Here is a 9,804-nt window from a genome sequence, read left to right as displayed (position 1 = left end):
TGCAATTAAACATTCGGTTGATTATATAAAGGTTTATGTCTGTAAGAACTAAAAAGTTTTTTTCTCTGTCATTTTAATCAAAATCTTATGTCTTTTGGCACTGCTGGTTTAAACATGATTTTCAATGTCAGAAATGAATGTGGCTTACATGTATCAATACTCGTATTTTGATTGTTAGGCGTCCTCGTAATTCAGAGGATCCATTGATGTTCAGGAGAAAAATGAACAAAATATATAGGTTCGGACATATTAATTTGCCACAGAACGTGATGGTAATTGAAAATAATTTCTGCAGTTGAAAATGCTCATTTTTATGATGCCTACAGAATGAAGAGTGACTTCCTAATGTCAGTTCAGACATTAGATTTTTACATTGGCATATCTAAAGTATGTAACTGTAGTAATGGCTGTAGGAGATTTCTGTTGATTGTTCCATCTCTATTGATGTCTGTTCTCATTTTAGTTCTTGTGCAGTCAATGGCAATAGAAAATGGCAGTTTGTTTGGGCGCTGGACTTTTAAAAGAAACATTTCTAAACACTGGGTCTATACTTGAACATAACCAAGGAAATAACCTGTAACACACTGAGAGACAGATGAACTGATATACTGGTAGACGTACATTGTAATGGAACAGGCTTTTAAACTTAAAAATGTGTGTGCCTATAGTTACACACTGGAATAAAAACACAAGTTGAACAACCACTTAAATATAAATGTTATCTCTAGGCTAGGGGCATAAACGTGATTTGAGCTCAACGTATTGCTTTTAACCATAATTGGTTAATCTGACTGTCATTCAGGAAACTGGCCAATGACAACTGTTCGCGCCTCTCAGGTCATGTTTGAACATTTCAGTGAGTGTGCTGACGGTCAGCCTACGAGCTGTGGTGGCTAGCTAGCTACCTGGATTATTTTACATCTACCTGCCAAATTATTATTTTGAGCGGATTATCGTTGGATGATTCAACAAAATAAGATGGAAACGGGGCACAGAGGAAGAAAATTTAAGTGAAGCATTATTGGTGACATCAGGTAAGAAAACGTCCTTACTTTATGTAAGCCAACGTTAGCTAGTTAACTAGCTAGTTAGCCCAGTTTAAAAACACATTTCACGTGAATGTTTCATTTGATAAAGATCGCAACACAGCCCAGAGCAGGAGCGCAACACAGCCCAGAGCAGGAGCGCAACACAACTCAGAGCAGGAGCATCACAGCCTAGCTCACAGTACAAATCAATCCGGCCATTATGCACTGAAGAAAGAAAGGGTGAAGGAGACCAGGTATGGTTTGTGTAAAAAATTAAAACACCATTATTGGGATCATTGTGAAGATTTTGTCCATTGCATTTTTACCCTTAGGGAATAAATATGCTTTTCTCATATGTTAAATATGTAAAGCAAAAAAATTATATGCACCAAGTTTGGCCTACATTTTGTTTACTGTACAGAGCTAGAGCGCAACACAGCCCAGAGCAGGAGCGCAACACAGCCCAGAGCAGGAGCGCAACACAGCCCAGAGCAGGAGCGCAACACAGCCCAGAGCAGGAGCGCAACACAGCCCAGAGCAGGAGCGCAACACAGCCCAGAGCAGGAGCATCACAGCCCAGAGCAGGAGCATCACAGCCTAGCTCACAGTACAAATCAATCTGGCCATTATGTTGAGGTGAGTGACTCTCCCTGCTGCACCACTACACTGGATCTTCAGGATCTGCCACCTCCTGAATCCCTCTTCACTGTTTATGTGTTTTCCAAGATTAAGTGCTATCATTGTCATGATTCAACATAACACAGAAGTGTGATCCCTTTTTGAAATGGCTTTGCTATATATTTGTACTATAATATTTGTAATGTTATTGGCACAAAATTAACAGCAGCTAACTTTGGATTTTGTCTGCAACTTTTTAACAGGCAGACTTCAGCTTTTCACTTCTGAGAGGCCAATGACCAGATCCTGCAGATTTCTTCTCTGCAACATACGGAGAATACAACCCTTTCTTTCACAGGAAGCTACCCAGGTGCTTTTACAGTCTCTCATCATCTCAAAGCTGGACTACTGCAACTGCTTACTTACGGATCTTTCTCTATGGGTCATCAGACCTCTACAAACTGATCCAGAATGCAGCTGCATGACTGGTCTTCAATCTCCCCAAGTTCACATGTCACTCCAGTGACACATGTCACTCCAGTGCTCTTTACTGCCTTCCAGTAGCTGCATACATCAGATCTAAAACCTCGATGCTTGCTTGCAAAGCCAAAAATGGACCAACCCCTCCCTACATGATGGCCATGGTCAAAGCCCCATCCAAACCTTGAGTACTTTGAACCTCAAGTACGGCTTGGCTTAAAACGCCATGCTTAAAGTCTCACGGAAAACAAACTTCAAGACCTGTCCTGGCTCCGAGATAGTGGAATGAGCTTCCATTGACTGTCCAGACTGCAGAGTCCTTAGCAGTCTTCAAATGACTGAAGACTCATCTGTAGAACAGACTAAATCTCTAGCACTTGTCATAGTTGTTTCCGTTGTATGATATAGTACCTATGTGAGTTTGCATTTCTTGTAGGTATCCATTTTAATTTCTGTAGTTTAGCAATATTCAGCCTATGTTTTTGTGTACTTCTAGGTATTTGCATTGATTTCTGTAGTTTAGTAGTATTCTGGTTCGAGGGTATCTTGAATTTTGACCTATCTATGTACTATTTAGAATTAATTCTGTGAACAGATGGCAAAGCACTTCGTAAGGCGCTCTGGATAAGAGTGTCTGCTAAATGTCCTACATGTAAATGAGAAGGAGTGTATCTTTCATGTCACATCAGTGTTATGTGTTTGTAGTTGTGTTCAGGCTACTGATATTGGTGATGGAGAAAGACACTGAGTACAGTCCTGGGGATTTAAATGATTAAAAGTGATGATAGAGGACATTGAGGTGCTCAACATTGGTATAATATACTTTTTCATTTGTATAAAATAACTTTGCAGTTTGCATTCCACATTTGAGTTTGTCCTGGAAGTCACGATGAATATGGACAGGAAAAATCTGTAAAATTACGGTACTTCTCTGCAGAACTTTTTGTGCTGTCACTTTATTGAAAGTGCTTAATTGTACTAATTCAGGGAAAAGTTGTAAAATAAAGGTATTTCTCTGCAAAACTATTAGTGCTGTCACTTTATTAAAAGTGCTAAATCATAATAATCCAGGAAAAATCTGTAAAATAACGGTATTTCTGCAGAATGTTTAATGAATTTTTCTGTAAATTTATTGTTTTTCCACTTAATTTAAATCAGGGTTTTTTACTTTAAAATTAAAGTTTTTGTTTGGCAGCCGCTGCTGCCAGTCGTTTACCGTTTTTTTACGATTTTTTTTTTAGTGTACTGTGCTCCGTTGGTAGTATTGCCAGTGAAATGATATGCCACTACTTGCTTCCACCGTGTTTGTGCTTCCAGCCAGCATAAAGACACAAGCATGCTACTCCTGTGTGACCTGGCAAAGTCACATCACCGTAGAGTTTGCCGGTAAGCATATGCAACTCCACACTTGGTGTGATTGCCATTTCATCCAAGGTCAACACACATTCCCGTTCAATCTCTGTCAACCCATCTACCTTCAGTTTAAGGAAATCAAACACCTCTGTCAGCACACCAGGCTCAAATCTAACGCATTGCATCCTTCTCTGTAGGGTTCTTATTCCTGGCAGGGGAAATTGCAGTTCCTGCAGGGTCTTGTAACCTGTCCCACCAGCAGTAAAGCCAATTTTCAACGCCTTCTTAATTGTCTCATTGCTCTATTTCATCCCTTTTGTGGTTAGTCTGCCTAATGCTTTCATTTGATCTTTTGAAAACGTTTTCTTAAGTTTTGTGTCCCTAACTTTCAGTGTCTCTTGAGAGTGGCATTTTCCTTCCTTATTTTTTGTAGTGCTGCCTTTGTTTTCCTCATGATTCTTTCTTGTCTCTTAAATTTATAAAGCTCTGATTGGCTGGCTTCTGGCTGATGGTTATGCTGACTGGCTGCTGGCTCACTGGGTTGTATTAGCTCTCCCTGTCTCTCCTCACTAGCCATGTTCTCTCTTTGTTCAATCTCACTTTCCCTTCTCTCTGTATCCTCATCCCTTATTTCCTCAGTTTTTGAAACTGCTGGATATAAAAGACATATACTATTTACTGTGATTACCTTTTAAATATTCTATCACTTAAAGAAATAATATAATTATTAGGAGTTCATACTTATTATACCTGGGTCACTTCTAACACTATAGCTATGATCAGCAGCTGTGGGCCCTGTCTTTACAGGTCCAGTGGTGCATCGTAGTGCAGGGGGCTTCCTCTTTCTGAGTGCGGGGCGATGCACAAAAATGGTGGGAACAGCATCTGCTCTCAGCCTGGTCTTGCCCTGTTTGGTTCTGATGAACTGCTCTGCCTCAAAATGTGCCTGCAGAGTGATGTGAGTTTACTCCTCACGTATGACAACTCAGTTTTGTCTACCCATATACATATCCCATAGTGGGTGAATACACAGTATTAGAGAACACTTACTGGATATGTATACACTCATTACACGTATAAAAAACAACCAAGGCTGTGCAACAAGTTCAAATTCATATCACATCAATACTCATAATAATCATTTTCTCCTGTCTTTTTCTCCTCTCTCTCTTTAAGCCAAAGAACCACAGGGGATTCAATGGAGCCTGCAACTAGATAGCACCCTCACCCTGCACCCGAGTCTGTCTGGAGTCTTTGATTTTTTTTGTTCACTATTCTGTATTTTAATAAATCAGGCATTAAGCTTTCCAATAGTGTGTTTATTGTGAAAAGTGCCAATGGAGTGTTTGATGATTACTTCAATTTTTTTTTTGCTATTCTAATCTTTAGTGAGGGTAAAATTGCTCGTGGTGAGTTGAGCCAACCATTTTTTTCTCCTCTCAGTATCAGTGGGGAAACCATACATTTTTGCTCCTTTCTCGGATCGATTGGAGCATCCCCATGCAGCACAGGAAACCATGGTGGACACTACACTAACAACACGGAGGAAAGGACACACAAAAACTGCTTGACATGATATTCATATTTGAGATTATTAGAGATTTATTTCATGAATTCATTGCTGTAAATAAGTGTGTATTAAAAAGACAAGCTATATATAATTTATCAATGTATTTTAACATGTCATATACCGTCTGGATGTAAATGTAATGTGTTTTAATGTACCCTTTTAAAGCAGATTTCTGCACAATGAAGTCAAAGAATTTCCTTCTGTCGTATCTGAAAGTCAGAAAATGTACGTTAGTCATTTAGATTACTTGGGTCCCCAATACCACGGGATTACAGAAATCACCATGATTTAAAGATATGTTAATGTTGGAAAATTAATCTGATCTGAATTTCTCACCCCTTCCTGTCCCTCTAAATATATAAATGAAAGTAATATATAACAATTATAAAACAATCAAAGCATTAAACAGCAATGTGCTCTCACATTAGCCTAAATTTGCTCGCTATAAGGTCACAATCCTCAAATCGTGATTCTGTCTCTGGGTTTATACGCTCAGATTGAACTTCCTGGAACTATCAGAAGCCTCCGTGAATCACGTGACCATCAAGCTGCCCCCGACTTGCTCAGTACAGTAGTGACTCTCCAGTGGCTCACAAACTGTATCTGATGTCCGTGTGCATTGTGTCTTTACTCTTACACCAGATCCTGGGGAAACACACACACACACACAACATTGCTCACATAAAGCACCATAACACAGTCTGACTCCATTATCAGTGTGTGATGTTCATACATGCAGCTCTAATCCTGTATTTGGCTTGTTGAGGCAGCTCTAGTGACTGTGTTGTTTAAGTCAGTACATGGCCCTCCTCTATCTAGCCAATCAATGCACAGCATGAATACTACCTGGCCAATCACAGTTGTAAGAAGTGACTGATTATTCTCGCAGTGATTCTGGAGCTAAAAAGGTCTGAATTTTGTTAAACTCATATCCAGTATTTTTGTTCAGAAGCTCACCTTTTTAGATAACTTTAAAGCAGCTACATTGACATTGTAAAACAGTCAGTCAAACTCATTTTTGCGCCTTAATGTGACAGCTCTGCTTTTTTGGGGGATGTGTGGACACACAAATCCTATCTTGTCAAAGCAAATTTGAGTCACTTTTGTTTGTGCTCTAGATCAGATTTCTACCAGCCAACACGGGCTTGAAATCATTGAGCACAGTGTACAAAAGTGCACAGCCTGGAGTTTTGTGGTAGCTAAAAACGAATGAAACAAAGTATCCCATGATGATAAGGCCCAATGTGGAGATTACAATTGCGCATTGTAGTAGAAATAACGGTTAGATGCCACCACAAGCAAGGTGGCATCTAACCATGTGTTGCAGGTCACTGGGAGCTCATACCTTCAATCCCATTCCTTCTGAAGGGAGCACACAGCCAGCGCTTCCCTGCAACATGGTTGATGAAGGCCATTTGTACATTATATATAGCACTGGAAATTCATATATGTCTCGATGATGGTATGCCAAAAAGTATATTAACCTAAATATATTTAGGAAACAGAATAGTTCTATATTACATATATATATTTTAGTTCTACATTAACTGTTTAAACATTATTCCATTTTTTCCCTGTGCAAAATAAGATTTCGGTACCACAATGCATTACTATTTTGCATAGTGAGGCTACTAAACCAATCAGCTTGAAGTCGGCATATTACGCCCTCTGACGTTTCTAGGAAGTAAACAGGAAACTAACGAGCTAACTGTGATGTTTCAAATGACAGCAAAACTGACCAATCATCTCTTCCATCTTAATGGGCGGGCTTAACTGTAGCCCGCTGTGGCGACGCTAGCTGTCATTAGCGTACCACCGCTAGCTAGTTCCGATTCAGTCCTTTGATGGCGTCGTGCGTGTTGTTTACATATTCCGCTCCCGAGGAACACGGAGCTGTGAACCTTATTTTGTTGGAACCTTATTTTTGCTTAAGACGTTATCTAGTACATATGTTACTGGTTTATTGCGTTTTTAAAGCTGTAATGTCGTCTCAATCTCAATCTTTTTCCGGGGGGGGGGGGGGGGGGGTGAGCGGGCCCAGCAGAGCCATATAGAGAGAGAGTCACGTCAACTCCGTTCACTCCAATGGAGCAGTTTTTTTTACAGCAATGGCAGATCGTGGAGCCTGTCAATAGTTCCCGGAAGTTAGCAGCAAATACGAGCAGCGCAGTCAAACTGGAGCAGTGGACCATCTGTGATACACTTTTACAGGTTAGTACGCTTAAAAAATCAGATTGTGTATTATAAGGACATCAGAATCAAATTAACATGTGCATTAAAATATTTTAGTGAATTATCCACCTCTTAATAAGCAGATTTAGGGAACTAAATGTATGCTAAGGCAACGTGAATACGGTTAGCGAGATTTCACATTAACCACTGACAGCCTATTAATTGTAAATTCCACTCTTAATGCCATTTCACCTAAACGCGATGTTTTTTGCGGGGCAGCTAAGTATTGGTTAAATATAACATTTGAGTGTGATTGTAGAGTGTGTTGGGTCGAGGAGCTGAAATGAGGATATCCATTTTGGAGTACCAGCTAACGTTAAGCTAACGCACAATAAGTAGGAGAGCCATTCTTGTGATACATCACTGCTGATATTGATTAGAATGCATATTTAAGACTTCTAAATAGTACACAACAGTGTAATTTATAGATCAAGTGTTTGTAGATTTTGTTATTCTGTTGACTATTATCTGTATTATGCTCAGCAGACTTTGGATTGATGGCAAAGGGAGAGGGAAGGTCATCAAGAGAGATTGAAAACACAAGGTAAGTTGAAACTAGGGTGGCACTTTTGATCAATGAATCTTACAAGACTAAAGAGGAATACAACATACTAAAATGTTATAGTACAGTATGATATATGTAATCATATGTAACCATACTAGACTTGTATTCTATTATTGTATTATTTATGTTGTATTTAATTTATCTTGTTGGTGTATATTAGTTGCCTGCTGTGGGATAATTGGGTGCTGACCATGATGAGATTGAAAACACAACAAGGTAAGTTTCAAATAGCAATAAGAAATCAATGTTTATTACACTGCCGTATGTTGGCTGTAGGAGTGTAGGAGTAGTGATGTTGGCTGGGGGGGTTGTAGGAGCAATGATTAGTCCAAATGTTTCTGTTGGAGTGACTAATGGGCTTGATGGCACATTTGGAGCTGTTTAGGGGTTGCCGGATTTTGAAGCTTGGCACCTGGAGTTGTTTTTCAACTTTCTGGATTGGCTCTTGCTTCCAAAATGACCATCTTTTAACTGTTTCTTCTTTCTGTCATTTGGTATTGTTGCCGCTTCAATTCTCAACCTTAGCCGTATGAATCTTTTCATGATTTTGTCTTGTACTTCACAGCAAGCTGGAAGCTTACTGTAAAGTGCCTGAGCTTGTTTCTCCAAGACCCTCACTGCATCAGGGAGTTCCATGAGGCAGGAACCAGTCTTGGTCCTAAATAGTTCCTCAATTTGGTGAATGAAATCATATGCGTCTTGGGAAGGATGACAAAGAGCACCTGCCTTGAACTCTTTTAAGTTCAATAAGATGCAATAATAAGCAAAGTCCACATAATCATAATTTCATTGTTTAATAATATTAGTCAAATTAATAATTCTTATAATAACCACACACGACACCTATCACCCGCGCGCCAACCCGCCCTCCCCCGCGTGCTCTGCGCACCTCGTTACTGTTTCTCTGTACACCACAGAATGAGTGACATCTCCCTGTAAAGACCTCAAAAAGGCAGAAAAACAGGTAGTAGTTTTTTTATTTTTATTTTAAATTTATTATTAATATTTAAAAGTTGTTCTCTGCACTACGTTATGTAAAATAGTTTTAAAATATTTTTTGTGCAACACCTTTATATTTATTGCTTGTTATATGGTAATATTTAAGTCATTTGCTTTTTATTTGTTTCTTTAATAGTGACACAATCAACACAATGATTGATGATGCAGGGGGCACCAACCAAAATCTCGCCTAGGGCACCACATTGGTCAGGGCCGGCTCTGGACATCAGGCATGAAATAAAGTTGTCTGTCTGGTGTTGATGGATGTGGCCCAGATGTTTTATTGAGGTTGACCCCAAAGGATCTCCACATGGCCTGCTTAGGGCTACCCATGTCAGTGGTGACGTTGAACACATGTAGCCCTATGGATGCTGCCCTTTGTATTAATTCAATAATTATTGGCCTGTACTGTGCTCTGTTGGTAGTATTGCCAGTGAAATGATATGCCACTACTTGCTTCCACCGTGTTTGTGCTTCCAGCCAGCATAAAGACACAAGCATGTGTTGCTACTCCTGTGTGACCTGGCAAAGTCACATCACCGTAGAGTTTGCCGGTAAGCATATGCAACTCCACACTTGGTGTGATTGCCATTTCATCCAAGGTCAACACACATTCCCGTTCAATCTCTGTCAACCCATCTACCTTCAGTTTAAGGAAATCAAACACCTCTGTCAGCACACCAGGCTCAAATCTAACGCATTGTATCCTTCTCTGTAGGGTTCTTATTCCTGGCAGGGGAATTTGCAGTTCCTGCAGGGTCTTGTAACCTGTCCCACCAGCAGTAAAGCCAATTTTCAACGCCTTCTTAATTGTCTCATTGCTCAATTTCATCCCTTTTGTGGTTAGTCTGCCTAATGCTTTCATTTGATCTTTTGAAAACGTTTTCTTAAGTTTTGTGTCCCTAACTTTCTGTGTCTCTTGAGAGTGGCATTTTCCTTCCTTATTTTTTGTAGTGCTG

General features: G+C 39.7%; 2 long non-coding RNA genes across 2 annotated transcripts; both read left to right on the top strand.

Moving 5' to 3' along the window:
- Positions 1-4,258: 4,258 nt before the first annotated feature.
- LOC143496541 (uncharacterized) lies at positions 4,259-4,786 on the top strand. The gene is made up of 2 exons (XR_013125635.1): positions 4,259-4,437; positions 4,656-4,786. It is a non-coding gene; the product is annotated as an uncharacterized LOC143496541 (long non-coding RNA).
- A 2,334-nt stretch (positions 4,787-7,120) lies between these two features.
- On the top strand, positions 7,121-9,504 carry LOC143496570 (uncharacterized). Its single transcript, XR_013125655.1, has 4 exons — positions 7,121-7,260; positions 7,768-7,825; positions 8,007-8,810; positions 8,982-9,504. It is a non-coding gene; the product is annotated as an uncharacterized LOC143496570 (long non-coding RNA).
- The last annotated feature ends 300 nt before the right edge of the window (positions 9,505-9,804 follow it).

The sequence above is a fragment of the Brachyhypopomus gauderio genome, unplaced genomic scaffold (genome assembly GCF_052324685.1).
Source record: "Brachyhypopomus gauderio isolate BG-103 unplaced genomic scaffold, BGAUD_0.2 sc96, whole genome shotgun sequence".
Classification (NCBI taxonomy): Eukaryota; Metazoa; Chordata; class Actinopteri; order Gymnotiformes; family Hypopomidae; genus Brachyhypopomus; species Brachyhypopomus gauderio.
Note: the sequence above shows the minus strand (reverse complement) of the source record. Positions and strands in the feature narration are given on the sequence as shown.